Raw genomic sequence first — 12858 nt, forward strand, 5'->3', positions numbered from 1 at the left:
TTCATTAAAAATTATTATTAATAACCACAGTGACGGCGATGACGAGGATAGCTCGGGTAACGAGCCGGGCGCGCTGGCTCCTGGAGCGCCGGGAGAAGCCGTCGGGGCGAGCGCGGCGCGGCTCCCCGCTCGCTGCGGGGCCGCCGCGACGGCGCTCCCGGCTGCGGGGAGCGGGGGGCGAGCGGCCGGGCGGCGGCGGGGACGGCGGCGTATAAATAGAGGCGAGCGGCGAGGGCCCGAGGCACCGCAGCCCCCCGCCGGCCCCGGGCGGGGGATGCGGCCGGGGGGGGTGTGCGGGGGGGGGCTGCCGGTGAGCCCCCGCGGCGGGGCCGCTCCTCCGCGACCTGGCGCTGACCCCCGGCCGCGGGGCCGCTGTCGCTTTAAGCGCGCCGGGAGCGCCGCCGCCGCCGCCGCCCGGGCCGGGGGGGCCGGGGGGGGGGGCGGCCGCCGGCGCGGCCGGGGCTGCCCCGCTTTAAAGAGACAGTGCCCGAAAGGGGAGCGGCGGGCTGGCAGGACCCGACGGGGTGGGCGGGGAGGGGGGGCGGGCAGGGCCGGGCCGGGCCGGGCGCTGCCCGGGGGTGCGGCGGGGAAGAAGCGCCGCGGGCAGGCTGCGGGGGTGGGGAGGGGGAGAGCCGCCCGCCCACGCACGCACACTTTTCTCCCATCCCCGGCGGAGAAGTGGAAGAAGTTTGTTTTGTTGAGCGGTGTGCGGTGGGCTTTTTGTTGTTGTTGTTGTTTTTCTTTTTTTTCCCCCCCTTAAAGAGGGTTGTGTGGGTTTTGGGTTGTTTTATTTTTTTTTCCTCCTTCCTCCCCCCTTCTCCCGATAACTTTCTTTGCACACACACACACACACCGAGCCGATAAGACCAGGAGGGGCCGAAAGAGGAAGGTGATGGCGAGCCGGCAGCAACCCGCCGAGCCCCGCCGCCGCTGAGCCCTCGGAGGCCGGCAGCCCCCTCCCGGCCTCCCCGCCCGGCGCCCCGGGCCCCCGCCGCTCCCCGCCAAATGCTGGAGCGCTCCGCGCCCGCGCAGCGCCCGCCGCAGCCCCGGACCCCGACGGCCGCGGCCTCCGCCCGCTTTTGACGCCAAGATGTTGCTTCCAGCCGCCTGAAGGATATTTTTCCCCTCTCCGCCCCCCTCCCTGCCCCCGCGGGCTCCCGGCGACACAAGGTAAGAGCGGGGAGCGCGGCGGCGGCGCTGCCCACGGCCCCGCGGGACGCGGCCGCTCTGCCCCGTCGGTGCCCGCCGCGCCGCCGGCCCCGGGCTGACCCTGCTCCGCCGCCCCGGGGGGTAGGGGGTGAGCCCCCCCCCCCCCCCCGGGGCAGAGCGGGGTGTGCTTTGAAAAGGAAAATTAAATGCCCCCCTTGCAAAAAATACTCGGCGGGGCGTGCGGCGGGGCGGCGTGCGCGCCCCGGGGGACGGGACTCGCGGCTCCGCTGGGCCCCGCCGGGGTTTGGGGTGGCGGGGGGTTCGGGTTAGGTTTTTCCCCCTTTTTGGGGGGGAGGCATAGTCTGCCCGGGAGGAGGGGGGAGACCCGGCTGTCCCGGGGCGACGCTGGGCAGCCCCGGGCGGGCAGGCAGCCGCTGCCCCCCCTCCGGGACGGGCCTGATCCTGGCCCCGGGGGGGCGGCGGGGCCGGGGGCGGTGACCCGGGCAGGGCCCGCCGTACCTGGGCCGCCCCGGGCCCGGCCGCCCCCGCGGGGGAGCAGCTCTCCGCGGGGCTCGGTTAATGGAGGAGGGTGAGCGGGCTGAGGCTGCAGCCCCAGCCCGTGGGGGGAAACGTCCGTGGGCTTTCGTTACCGGCGCGGCGCGGCGGGGTTCCCGTCCGCCCAGCGCCGAGGCCAGAAGTGCCCCGGGGGCTGGACGTGGGTGCAAACGTTTCCCCTCGGGGAAACAACCTCCCTCTGCCTTTTCTTGTCGTTTAGGGCGTGGGTTTGAAGGGTTTTTTGGTAATAAAATCGGGTGGTTTGCTGCCGGTGCCCAGCCGGAGGAGTTAGAAATGGAGCAGGGAGCTGCTGGGATGCTGTGGGAAGTTGAGGATAGGCCGGTGGTGGAGCTTGCAAATAAATAATGAGATTCACTCATATGTAATGATTAGGAATTTGTCATAATATTAGAATAGAACATCCTCTTTAGCTTGTCCACAAGCAATCTCATTATATTTGTTTATTGTCTGCATAATTGGAACCATTTATTGGTATGTATTGAATACTGCCATATTTTGCATGAGTGTTTACATTGTTTTTCATTTATTTTCTTTAGTTTGGCATAGGGAGTTCTGTTATTTGCTTCAATTAAGGGGAGTGATTTAAGTGTTGCACAGAAGGGCTGTTTGGGAAGCGTAATATTCAAACAAGATAAATAACTGCCTACCAAATAAAGTTTGGTTCAGAGTAACAAATACAAAAAGACTAAGTGGGTGCTGCAAGCAACGTAAATCCTGAAACAAAACACAAACCTCAAATGAAACCAACACCAGCTATTTTAGTAATTCTTGTTATATTCCCTGACAGAATCATATTTAATTAAAATAATAATTTTAAATGTAAATGGTCACTGATGAATGCCAAAAAAATCAGATCCCTCTTAAATTATCGTAGCATTTCTTAGCAAGAATTAGACAACATCTCGATTACACCTAAACATTTGTCAAGACATTTTTCAGTACGTTTATTGTCCTTTTATTAATATGTATGTATTCTGATCATTCCTAAAAAACAAATCTCACCAGAGGAGTGTATTTCTGAATAAACATGCCTATGTTATTATTATCCATTTGTTTACCTGGAAACCTGTGATTTATCTTTTGATTAGTATGCCCGGACAGCGACAGAAAGATTTACTCTTTCATATTCTTCCTTTTAGATCTTGGATGAGTTTTGCAATGTGAAGTTCTGCATAGATGCCAGTCAACCAGATGTAGGAAACTGGCTCAAATATATCAAGTTTGCTGGATGCTACAATCAGCACAACCTTGTTGCATGTCAGATAAGCGATCAGGTATGTGGTGTTCACTTTCTGGACTTATTTTTTTAAGGAACTTTGAGGTGTCAATGGAAAAAAAAAATAACAGCAATTCACAACAGATTTTGGCCTGTTTGCTGTTGTGGTAAAAGATAAGGCACAGATGTGAAATGCAGAATAGAGTAATTTTGATTATGGGCTGCAGATAATACGAATTTTCTATTTTTCCACCTTGTTGTTCAATTCACAAACAACCCCTATTTTTTTATCTTCTACCTGATAAAAATTGGGGCTACTTTCTTGGGAATACAAAGCCTGTATTTGCTGATTTTGGATTAGTAGCGTTTTCTGGCTCCTGTTCCAGTTCAGTTGGATTGCTGTGTTAAACCGTTGGGTTGATCAGAAGCTGTAATGTGAAATTAATGGAAAGAATGAGGATACAAAACTGATAATGCTGCCAGTGTAGTTGTATGTACGGGGCTTTGGCTTTGAATGCACACGTGCAGGAAGATTATTATGCCTTCTCATACACTTTGCTACAACTCATAATGCTTGTATGCTGAAGCAGGATCTTCAGTGGCTTTCTTTTTCTTTTCATTTATTGCACTTAAATCCACCCTTTGTTGGGCTGAAACGTTATTTATCCTTTTGTGTTGGAAAAAAGGCTGGAATAGGCGGAGGAAGGACGCAGTGAAGCATTTTGTTTTCAATTATGCTGATGAGTTATTAGGTGTTTCTTAAATCAAGGTTCGCTTTAGTCTGCGGATAATACGTGCCATTATGAAATATTTTAACGGTGAAGTTCGGTTAAGAAAGCTGTACTTCTTTGAAGTAAAATACCTAAAAGAGGAAAGCAACAACTGAGTGTGAATTCTTGTTTCCAATTTAAACTTTGCTACCTGCAACGTTGGATTTGATTCATTTAATCAGTATTTTATTTTTCACCACTTAATTAACTGCATCAAGTGAATGTTAAAGACTATCTTTAGCTGATTTAATTGCCTTGACAGTATTGAAAGGAGAATCACAACCAGACACAAAGCTTCAATTAGAAATCATTCCTTCTAATCAAATTTCTTACAGATAGGAAATGAATGTGAGACAGCCTGCTATTTCCAGCACAGCATTATGTATTTCGCTCGTGCAAGATAGCTGATTAAAACCGGTTTAAATAACTTTTTCAGAAACTATGAGAGAAGATTTTTTTTTAATTTTCAACTTTTACAGTTCAGCCCTGAGCCCATGTAATACAGAGTGAGCCAGCCGACCGAGATATAATTTCTGTTTTATACAGCAGCTGGTTTAACTAAAGAAACCATAAAGATTATTAGTAAATGCAAAATACATTTTCCGAGTTGAAATATGCTTTACACTGAAAAACAATACATTCTCTCAAGGCGGAGCATTTATGGAACAGTGATGCAAAGAGGAAACTATATAGATCAATTGAAACAGCAAATTCAAATATTTTGTGTTTAATAAGAGCTGGCATAGACAGGAAAGATTAGAAGTGGAATCACGTGCATTGGTCAAAGCAACTTACTGTCTTTGCGTCGGTATCGGTGATCTGCAACTGAAACTACGCGCTAGGCTGAAACATCAGCATCTACCTCCGCGACGCGGACACGCACCCGCGTTTTGACGTTTTTGGAAGGAAAGTTATGGCGCTTGTAACTTTCTTTTTTTTTTAGTGTTTACATTTCTGAGATTTGGTAATGGTGGCTGTACTGCTGCCAATAATTTCTTTCATTCACTGGAGACTTGTTATTTATTTTGCACAGTATCGTGCTGTTCATAATTCCATATTTTAATAGCTTATTGTTGCTGAGATTTGCAAATTAAGAATTGGTTGTCTTTCAAGTAGCGTGTTGTGAGCTGGGTGCTGTCAGCAAGAGATTGTTGTTCATTTGGCCCTCTGGAAACGCTGCAAATTTACCCACAAAACTGTACGCGTCCTCCAACGTTTTATGACCAGAGCCTAAAAAGTTAATGCTAAAAATGTGCTCTCGAATCTTAAAGCGAAAAAGCCTTTCTAACAGCTCCTCCTTCTGCTTTCTTCTGGCACAAGCTCACCAGAGGTAATATAAAATATAATAGGAAGGCAAACTGGGAAATGGACATTACATGGCCAAACGTGTGCGTGTACAAGGAGTGACAAATGCAAGTCAGGACTGAGCGTGCATGCGTGCCCGTGTGCTGACTGCCTCTGGGTCGCTCTGCCTCTGTGGCTCCTAGAAAAAAAGCGGGGGGAAAGGAAAAAAAGAAAAAAAAAAAAGGAAAAATTAAAAAAAAAAGGTGAAGCTCGAGGATGTGTATCAGTGGTTGCAGCTGGAGGACAGAGGCGATGCAGCCCAGCTGGGACAGGAGGCCCCAGCGCAGCTGGAGCCGCGGCCAGGGCTGGGTGCAGGGGTGGGGGCACCCCGCTTCTCCCGCGGCCCCCGGGAATAAGCAGCACCTCAGCAGCCCTCATCCCACGGGGAGCATCCCCGCTGCGGGAGACGCTGCTCGCTCCCGAGGCACAGACACTCGATCAGCAGTAATTGTTCGCCTCTAATTGCTTCAACTCATCTGTAAAATTCACAAGCAAACATTGGGCTGTACCTGAAAAGGTAAAAGATCCTGCCAGCGCTCCCAGCTCCACGCTGCCCACAAGTTTATGCTACTAAATTCAAGCTTGACTGACAGACAGGTATGATTCCCAGACTGCTTGAGGCAGGATTTAGATGAATCTCAGGGCAATGTGTAATCTAGTCACTCTGCTAAGCTCTACCTTCTGTATTTAACAAAAAGAGCAAAAGAAAAACATTTTTTGTTGTTTTCTCTCTTGGATTTTTTTCAGAGGCACACAACCCCACCCACCGACTCACGGTTGAGGTTAGGTTTCATCACTTAGGATCAACTTTACAAAAGGCCTGGGCTCTTTCTTAGGACTGTATAAATGAGCTTTGCTAAGATGAACAGCTCGATAATGGTGGGATGCAGTCAAAACATGCATGCTGGATGCAACTCGTGTTTCATTTGATTGGAGGTGGAGTAGGGTTTAAAAGCTGCATATTTTTTTTTTTTTTATTTCAAACGAGGTTGATCTAGGATTTCTCTTCGCTGTCTTCCTATTATCTCCTGTCATACCCAATCTAACCTGAAAGTATGTAATTCAAGATGTATGTGAAGAATAAAATTCCACAAACAGGGCACTCTCATTTTTTCCTTTCCCCAGAGAGACTACGGTGTGTGCAGAGCTGCAGAGAACCTTGTCACTGTTATTGCCTTGGAATGTGTTTTTTCAGCTCAGAGTCAGCTAGGATTCAATACCAGTTTCTGCTAACTTGGACGACTCCCCTCTGTTATCATTAAATGTCTATTAGCTCAACTTTTTAATGACTTTGGAATGATTAGCCCTGTTAGGCTTTCTGGCAGCGCTGTCATCCCAGCAAAAGCATTATTTTAAAATGTATGCGTTAAGGAAAGTGCAGTTGCAAACACAGCAGTGACTATAGCAATGGCCTGTCAGGGGCTGTTACACGTTCCAGGCACGTTTTCAGGCTGGGATCACGGTCACCTTCAAGCTGTAAAAAAATATATTTTTTTCTTTTTTTCTTTTAAGAAACGTAGTTGGTAGCAGTTGAAGTTAAAGCTCCTGAATGTTGTTTTTCTCTTGCTCATCGCTTGCAAAGCTCTGACAGCGATACAGCCACACAATGCTGTGAAGCTGCTCTGAGCTTCCAGGTCTCTTCCCCCTCAACAAAGCAGCTGCTGAAGATTCCCTTTGGTTTATCCATGGAAAACTCCAAGTGGCTCAAGATCAGTTTGCTGAGGTTTTGGTTTGCTGTGTGTACTGAAATAGGTTTTGGCGTTCTTTTTTTTGTGTGTTTTGTTTTGTTTCCTTATACTCACGTATGTGCCACTGCAATGGGAGAAAACCCAGTAGTATTACACTCTTAACAACGTGCCCGATGTCAGTGATATAAACTTACATGAGCGAACCTACTGCTGTCGGTTTCACCAGATCTGATCACATCTTACACGTTTTACAAACTTTTTTAATCTGCAGACACAGCTTCATGTTTCAGATTTTACTGCTGCTGCCCCCCCGCCACGGCAGGCAGCTCGCAGGCAGAAAACGGCGGAGGCTCCTCCGGCAGCCCTAGACGCACAGCCACCTGCAAAAGTTGTGTAGTTAAGGAATAGTTTTGAGGCTTTGTTGTCAGAGAGTGAAATTAAGGTTTTGGCTGTTGCGGGTCAGGAGGGCACACGCACGCTGAGCTCATACGGGGCCCTATTCTGCCATGATTCCTCCTATGAGTTATTAGTTTATTAAGCAAATAAGGCTTAATCCATCTCCCACTGAAAATCTGTCTCCAGTGGAGCGGGGTCGTGTTAGCTTAGTGGTGGAACGAGGAGCTCATCGGTGGTGATTTTCCACTTACTGCAGTTAGAGCTGAGGCTGCGGGTGAAACTCCTGCCCTGTCTTTCTGTCTGCCTGTGTTATCTGCAGCCTAATGCACTGGTGGTGTTCCCGCTCTCGGCGTTGGCCTGTCCTGACGTGACCTAAAAGAAATTGTTTAGAACCAAAACCAGCAACTAGTTGTTGCCATTTCTGCAAAGTGATAAGCTTTTTATTGACGATTCATGTTTAATAAAAGCGGTAAGGCACGTTGTCTCTAAGCAAAAATGCCTTTTTTGTGATAAGAGCTGTCAAATCACACTCATGTGCTTGCCAGAAAGAGCATAGAGGGTTATAGATGTCCACAGAGCCAGGACAAGGCTGCAACTCACTCAGCAGTTCGTGTGGTTCACGACGGAAGGTGGGATGTTAGAAGACAACTGTGTGGTGAGGTCACCTCAGGAGAACGGGTGGACACGCAGAAGTTGTGGTCTGGTGTCGGTGGTGAGCGACCCCCGAGCAGGAGATCTTGCGGGGCCGGAGCAGCTCAGTTGGATGTGGCAGCCCTTCACCTGGACCCAGGGCTTTCACAGAGGCTAAAATGCACCTACGATGGAAGAAGACATGAGTATCCCTGGGGAGGTGGCCTGCAGCCCCCGAGACGCCGAAGAGGGTGCCCTGCGAAGGGACATCCTGCAGCTCCCTCCTCGCTTCGGGGGAGCAGGAGGCACCTTTTACCTCAGAAGGTGAAAAAATGCGGATTCCTGGTGCTATTTCAGGAGAGCGTCCTTGCTCCAGCCCCTCCCGCTTGATCCGCTTTGGCAGTTTTAGGGCACTTTGGAAACGAGGAAGGAAAGGGATCGCGGTCCTGGTGCCGAGGCGCTGCGGTGCTCCCCCACCATCTCGGCAGGGTGAAGGGGAGGGTCCTCTCCTCCCCGCCGGGCTCCCACCCGTGCCCCCGCAGCCGCTCGCACGCAGGCACTTGCTGAGTTTCGCCTGTGGATTTTTGCTGAAGTTTTCTTTGGGCCCCATACAGCGCTTGGGAAGGACTCCTCTACATTAGCCCTTGAAAAAAACTCCAGTTCGTTTCAATTTATCATTTGCCTGAGTACAGCAAGAAGAACCTGGCTCGGGTTTCATCACACAGTTCTCCAGCTGCAGAAGTTGTTCATCACAGGAGCTAAAATTGAAGCTTCACCGTTTGGACCTTTTTCTTTCTTTTTTTCCCCCTCAAATGCTTAATTACAGCTCGTTGTGAGGTTATGTATCCGCTCACCCTTCTCATTTTTCTGGCGAGCATAAATCCTGATTTTGTTCAAGCTCCTTGAACATAACACTTATTATTAGTTTTGGACGTTTAATTTGTTTTGCTTTTCAGGCAAGTTCCACTCTTGCTCCGAAGCAGCGCGGAGGCGAATGCCAGTTGGCAGTGTGCACGCCGCCTCTCCGGGCGCTCGCTTTCCTGGCCCGGCTTGGGGCGTGCTCCCCTCCAGTGCACCCAAGCCTCCAAAGGTGGCTGGGAGACGGGTCGGTGCCTTGCTTGGGGTAGACGTACCCATGGCATGTGGCGGAGGCTGGGAGCCCATCGGGCACTGGGTGTTGGTGCAGGAGCAGCAGCGCAGGGCTCTGTGGGTGCTGGTGGGCTTCACCAGGCTTTCACCAGCGCGTGCTCCACCTTTGGGGTCTTCTGTTCCTTCCCACCATCCCATGCAGAGTGGGTCCTCCCGCTTGCACCAGTGTGGTACAGGACAAAGTCACTCGGTGCCTTCCCCTGTGGTGCTAGCTGTAAGTTGGATACGTCGCCTGGAGGGTTAAAGTACAAACAGCAGCGACTCTGAGCAGCATGTCTTGCCTGCCCTAAAATCTGAATTTCCCAGGCAGCACTGGGGCACGTGCAATGTTTTCCAAAGCTCTCGTATACACGGGAATAAAGGGTTTAGTTGGATGCAATGGAATACAGCTCCTCTTCGGGGCTGAGCACGACAGATGCATGCGTAGCAGCTGGTGCCTTTGCTCGCACGCAGTGGCTGAAGCGTCACTTTTTTCCCCCCAAACCGGCATCCTTTGGTTAAACCTTTCCGAGGGCCGGAGGGCACGCTGGACGGGAGCGGAGGGGGGGTTCAGACAGGGCGGTGCGGGCCTCGCCGGGGCAGGCGGGATGGCCGGGGCACTTCAAAGCGCGTGGGCGGCGGCGGCCGAGCGCGCGGCCCCGGCCCGAGCTCGCAGGGAGTGCGTTTTCACTATTATTTCAATTATTACAACTTCCTGAATAGGTTGAAGGTCATTCATAATTCACGCTTCTGTCATCTTTACACATGCCAAATGCAGTCTATTAAGCATAAATAAAATTTCAAGTGCCTGACCAGGAAAAGTAAACTGGGATTCATAACAATGAGGCCTTATTCATCCATTTAAAAGTAAATTGTGTGTGTTCCTTTTTTTTTTCCCCTCCCCTTTCCCTTTACGGCTTTGCAGTTTGGGAGCTTTTATTTCTTCTCGGTAGCATAAATATATGACCTGCGGTGTAGGCAGGCACAGAGGACTGATGAGTTAGGCCTCCCCCAACTTCTCCCCACCTCAGACCCCCTGAACTTTGAAAGTGTTTCCAGATCTGGATCCGATTTTGCTCTTCCTATATAAACTGCAGTCACACACCGCTGATCCCAGGGCATGTGAAATGTGCATCTGGACTTTGCTTTTATTTTTTTTTTCCCCCCTCCCGGTTGTTCCTCTACCGTGCAGCAGCTCTTCCTATACTTCTCGAGGCAGAGTGGTGCACGCTCGCGAGCGCAGGTTAACCCAAGAAAGTCAGGTAATGAAATGGGCTTGGTGGGCTGAAGAGGTGGTAGTCAGAAAATTAAAACCTTTCATTAATTACAGTAGAGTCAGGACTGCGCCCAAGAAAGCTTTGCAACTGAAAAGTCCATTTATTCTACATTAGCGTTTCCTAATACAATAAATACTGCCTGCGGTAGAGGTTGCTGTTGTTGCAAAACAAGGGCAGCCAGGAGGGGACCTGCAGGGCTGGGGGGTAATTTATGAGCTTTCCCATCTGGGGGCTTGCAGGACCCCCACGCCGTCTGCCCTCCGTAGGCTGCTGCCGCCTAAAAACTCGGGCAACGTGGTTCATTTCCACAGTTAGCTTCTCACTTCTTCTCAGACAGGATAATTCCAGAAGGTTTTAGGTGGAAAGAGTGAGAAAAAAAGCCTTTTAAGTGAAGTAATAAGGAGAGCTATTAAAATCGGATTAAATTTACCTGTGTGATCATTTTGGTTTAAAGTTCAAAATGTTTTATTTTAGATCCTCACTGATTTTAGATCCTGATTGGAATGCAGTCTGGGATATAAACTGTTAGTGCAGGTGGGGTTTTTTTGTACATACAGAAATTGAAAAAGCTGGTTTTAATAATATTTAAAGTTAGTATAATAATTAATAATAGTATTAGTAATAGTAATAATAATAATTATTAATGATGATGGTGATGATGATGATGATGTCAAAATGCCAGAGTTGGAAATCCGTCACTTGGACCTTGTTTTGGAGGGCGCTAGTTCTGAGATGCAAAATAAAGAAACATCACTCAACCTAAAACATGGAATTTTTCTGGATACTCCGTCGCGTCTCCCCGCTGAGGTACAGAGAGGCTGGCCAGGTAGTTTCTGATGGGTAGCTTAGTCATCTCTGATGTTTTCAACCAACGCAGACATGACAGTGAGCTGCAGAGTTTACACCCCGGTTAGGGATTTATCCCACAGCTGCAGGAAAGATGCTGCATCGTACTGGGGCTTCCCAAAGAGAAGTGATGCACCCCAGCACAGCGCTTCGTGAACAAGACCCTCTTTATGCCCGCGTAGGGTCCATGTGTCCTCACTTTGCGACGAGAGGTGAAAAGGTCTATTGAAATGCCTCTGATGGGACAGCATGAGCAGAGGAGGAAAAATACTGGAGAAGGCTTCGCTGTGGTTTTTGTTCGCCCTTTGGTGTGGATGCACCACTGACCTCAGAAGAACAGCTGAGTTTACCCGACCGTGACACAAAACCCGGGAGCACGGAGGCAAGTCCTGGGCAGAGCTGTCCTGGGCAGAGCAGGAGCTTTGGCCTGGTCCCTCTGAGGTGGCGGAGGTCCCACCTGGCTGCTCCCACCCCAAGTGTGAGAGGTGGGTGCTGCTGCAGCGTGGAGGTCTGCAGAAGTCTCTCTGGTCAGTGTGCAATGCCACACACGTATTATTTCCACCCAAAGCAAGCCAGCAACCAGGCTTATCTTCCACGGATCAGACTGCAGCTTTCCTTTCAGATGTGCGGAGGCCGTTACACTTCTGGAAGAAAAAAGCCAGTTTTCAATACGTTTATCTTAATAAATGGAAAAACAACTGTTGCTTAAAGCAAGTATTCACTGGATGTGGCACTGACATCAGGTTTATTTGCGTGAGTTAAAAGCTGGCTTGACTTAAATGTGTTTCGGCCTTTGATCAAATGAGTTGCATTGCCCCAGCCGCATCCCCAGCATGCCAAAGCCCACGCAGCAGCCCCATGTCCTTCGACACCCATGGCGGCATCGGCTCTGGAGGGGATTGTGGTACTGGGCATTCGCCCAGCTGCATGAAGAGACATGCACGAGGCCCTGCCACTGCTCTCTCAGCCTCTCACACTCTCCAGAATACTCAGTGGAGTTCGAAATCCCCTCTGCAAGGGATAAAAATGGCAAGCCCAAGCAGACCCAGCGGACAGTTCGACCCAGCCGGCGTACAAGAGGAGGGAGGTGCAGCCTGGGCAGATCAGGCTGCCCGTAAACTCCTTCTCCTGGCTTTTATGGGGAAAATTGGCCATGAGCAGGGGGTTGTGGCATGGGTACCTTTTGCCCGATGCATTTTCCCAGCGCTTCTGGCACCTGGAGCGGCGAGTGCCAGGGTGGTGGGACAAGCTGGCCCCGGCAGCCTTCACCACCACTCCACTGCATGCCTCCTCCAGAGCAGTTTTTGGGACAAGGTGAAGAAAAGCGAAAACAAATCCGAAGAAATGCATCTTATTTAGTTATTTTTAGGTATTTAGCCGATATCTATGGGCAAAGGCTGCTTGTGCAGAAAGAAACGATTAGGCTATACGGCCACCTCCTGGAGGACATCGGTATGTGCTTGGCTGCCGGGGCCACCCGATGGGTGATGGTTCATGTGGCACCGGGCAAGGAAAATACCCACGCATCTCTAGGTCCCCCTGCCTACCTTGCAACAAACGCATCTGTTTGACTTTAAACAGTGGAGGTGATTTTCTACCTTTCTCCCAATGCACCGAAATGAGTACTGAGAGTTAAGAGTTTGAGAGCGAAACTTTTAAAAATGCATTAGTCCGAGAAAACGCAAAGGCATCATTTTTTAGCGTAGGGAACATAGCTGTCGTGGTTTTGTTTAATAAGGCCTGAGGAAGTTACTAATATTTATTTGAGCTGCTTCATGAAGTTTCTTAGTACTCTTCACATTTCCTGCTGAGGCAGAAAGCAGCCAGATGGATTTTGG

The 12858-nt window shown here is 50.0% G+C and overlaps 1 protein-coding gene across 5 annotated transcripts in view; it reads left to right on the forward strand.

Moving 5' to 3' along the window:
• Nucleotides 1-673: 673 nt before the first annotated feature.
• Nucleotides 674-12858, forward strand: part of MECOM (MDS1 and EVI1 complex locus) — a 50891-nt gene continuing 38706 nt past the window's right edge. For 4 of the 5 annotated variants that reach the window (XM_082319387.1, XM_082319389.1, XM_082319388.1 and 1 more), the window contains exons 1-2: nucleotides 674-1170; nucleotides 2865-2999. The gene's annotated coding sequence lies outside the window, so the exon portion shown is untranslated. The remainder of the gene's footprint in view (nucleotides 1171-2864; nucleotides 3000-12858) is intronic. The other variant, XM_082319391.1, reaches the window with a different exon arrangement.

This window comes from Platalea leucorodia, assembly GCF_965183815.1.
Source record: "Platalea leucorodia genome assembly, chromosome: 8".
NCBI classification, from domain to species: domain Eukaryota; kingdom Metazoa; phylum Chordata; class Aves; order Pelecaniformes; family Threskiornithidae; genus Platalea; species Platalea leucorodia.